General features: G+C 44.8%; 1 long non-coding RNA gene across 1 annotated transcript; it reads left to right on the plus strand.

Moving 5' to 3' along the window:
- The first annotated feature begins 1,235 nt into the window (after positions 1–1,235).
- Positions 1,236–1,939, plus strand: LOC140005764 (uncharacterized). Its single transcript, XR_011813332.1, has 2 exons — positions 1,236–1,287; positions 1,405–1,939. It is a non-coding gene; the product is annotated as an uncharacterized lncRNA (long non-coding RNA).
- The last annotated feature ends 445 nt before the right edge of the window (positions 1,940–2,384 follow it).

The raw sequence follows: 2,384 nt of genomic DNA on the forward strand, positions 1-2,384 counted from the left end.
GGAGTCTGATGAGAAAAAGGTTCGTTCCGAGCTACTATAGTCGAGATCTACACCGTCGGCTGCAAAGCTCTCAACCAAGGGTCCATGTCAGTTGAGGATTATTATAAGGAGATGGAAATGGCCATCATGAAGGCGGATTTGCGTGAAGATGGAGAGGCCACTATGGCTCGTTTTCTACATGGATTGAGGCCCGAGATTGCCGAAGTAGTGGAACTCCAACACTACCTCGACATGAATGAAATGCTCGAGAAGGCGGTTACAATTGAACGGCGCCTCAAGAAGAGGGGTACTGTGCGACAAAGCACTACTTATCAAGCTGGAAATTGGCGTACTTCTCAACCAAAAAGGGAGGAGAAAGCCGCAGCTCCTTCTTACCCTCCAAGGCCGAATAACCTCCCTTCCAAGGCAGTGCCCAAGCCTGACTTTAAGGCTAATAATGCAGCTACCAAACCGCGTGGTCGAGACACCAAGTGTTTTAAGTGTCAAGGATTTGGCCATATCGCTTCTCAATGCCCCAGCCAAAGGACCATGCTGATGTTGCCAAATGGGGAAATTGTATCAGATGAGGAAGAGGAGTACGAGGGGATACCACCTCTAGAAGAGGAAGAGAATGAATCGAGTGAGGAGATACCTACGCATGAGGAGATTGGATGCCTAGTGGTTCGAAAGGTCCTCACTACCCGCGCCAAAGAGGAGGAACTGGAGGTACAACGGGACAACCTTTTCTACACAAGGTGTCATATCAAGGATAAGGTGTGTAGTGTTTTTATTGATAGTGGGAGTTGTGCCAATGTCGCTAGTCTACTCATGGTAGAAATGCTAGGGCTCCAAGTTATCAAACATCCAAGACCTTATCGCCTTCAATGGCTGAACAATGAAGGAGAAGTCCGTGTGTTTAGACAAGTAAAAGTGTCATTCCGAATTGGCAAGTATGAAGACGAGGTTACTTGTGATGTCGTGCCAATGCAAGCAAGTCACCTAATTCTTGGCCGGCCTTGGCAATATGATCGCGATGTCGAATTCAAGGGAAGAGCTAATAAATATGTCTTTACTCATTGCAATAGAAAGGTGACACTTGTACCTCTCACCCCAAAACAAGTGTATGAAGATCAAATGAGGCTCCAAAAGGAGTATGAGCTAGAACTTGAGAGGAAAAAGCGAGAGAAAAGTGAGGAAGAAAAAGGAGAGAGTAGGGCCGAACCCCTAGGGAAGAAAAAGACAACAAGTGGGTCGGCTATGAGAGAAGAAAATAAGGGGAAGCTAAGCTTGCTAGCAAAAGCCAAAGATGTAAGGCGAGCTTTGTCTTCCAACCAACTCTTACTTATGCTTGTGTGCAAAGAAGAGTTGGTCAATTCATCCATACCTACTGACTCCTTGCCTTCTACTATGTTACATCTCTTGCAGGAATTTGAGGACATATTTCCTGAGGATGTACCTGATGGACTACCACCGCTAAGGGGAATCGAGCACCAAATCGATCTCATTCCTGGAGCACCATTGCCTAACAAACCAGCCTATAGAATGGGTCCTGAGGAAACAAAGGAATTGCAAAGGCAAGTGGAGGAATTGCTAAGGAAAGGTTGGGCTAGAGAAAGTCTAAGTCCATGCGCTGTACCAGTGATTCTCGTGCCAAAGAAAGATGGAGCGTGGAGAATGTGCACCGACTGTCGAGCAGTCAATGCAATCACGGTAAAATATCGTCACCCTATCCCTAGGTTAGATGATATGTTAGATGAATTGCATGGTGCCATTATTCACTAAAATTGATTTGAAAAGTGGTTACCACCAAATAAGAATGAAAGAGGGAGATGAGTGGAAAACCGCTTTCAAAACTAAACATGGTCTATACGAGTGGTTAGTAATGCCATTTGGCTTAACTAATGCACCTAGTACCTTCATGCGTTTGATGAACCATGTTTTGAGACCTTTTCTTGGGAAATTTGTAGTGGTTTACTTTGATGATATTCTGATTTATAGTAGAAGCTTAGAGGAACACCTTGAGCACCTCAAAGCCATCTTTGCAGTACTTCGAAGGGAAAGGCTATATGCCAACCTTAAGAAGTGCACATTTTGCACTGATCGTGTTGTGTTTCTAGGATATGTTGTAAGTGCGCAGGGCATTCATGTAGATGAAGAGAAGATTAAATCCATCCAAGAGTGGCCAGCACCTACTTCTGTAAGTGATGTGCGCAGCTTTCATGGATTAGCAAGCTTCTACCGTCGTTTTGTGAAGGATTTTAGCACCATTGCTGCACCTCTTACCACGGTCATAAAGAAGAACGAGAAGTTCTTTTGGGGGGAAGCCCAAGATAAGGCTTTCCAATTGCTGAAACACAAACTCACACATGCACCACTCCTTGCAATACCTAACTTTGATCTCACTT

Source organism: Coffea arabica, chromosome 4e, assembly GCF_036785885.1.
Source record: "Coffea arabica cultivar ET-39 chromosome 4e, Coffea Arabica ET-39 HiFi, whole genome shotgun sequence".
Classification (NCBI taxonomy): domain Eukaryota; kingdom Viridiplantae; phylum Streptophyta; class Magnoliopsida; order Gentianales; family Rubiaceae; genus Coffea; species Coffea arabica.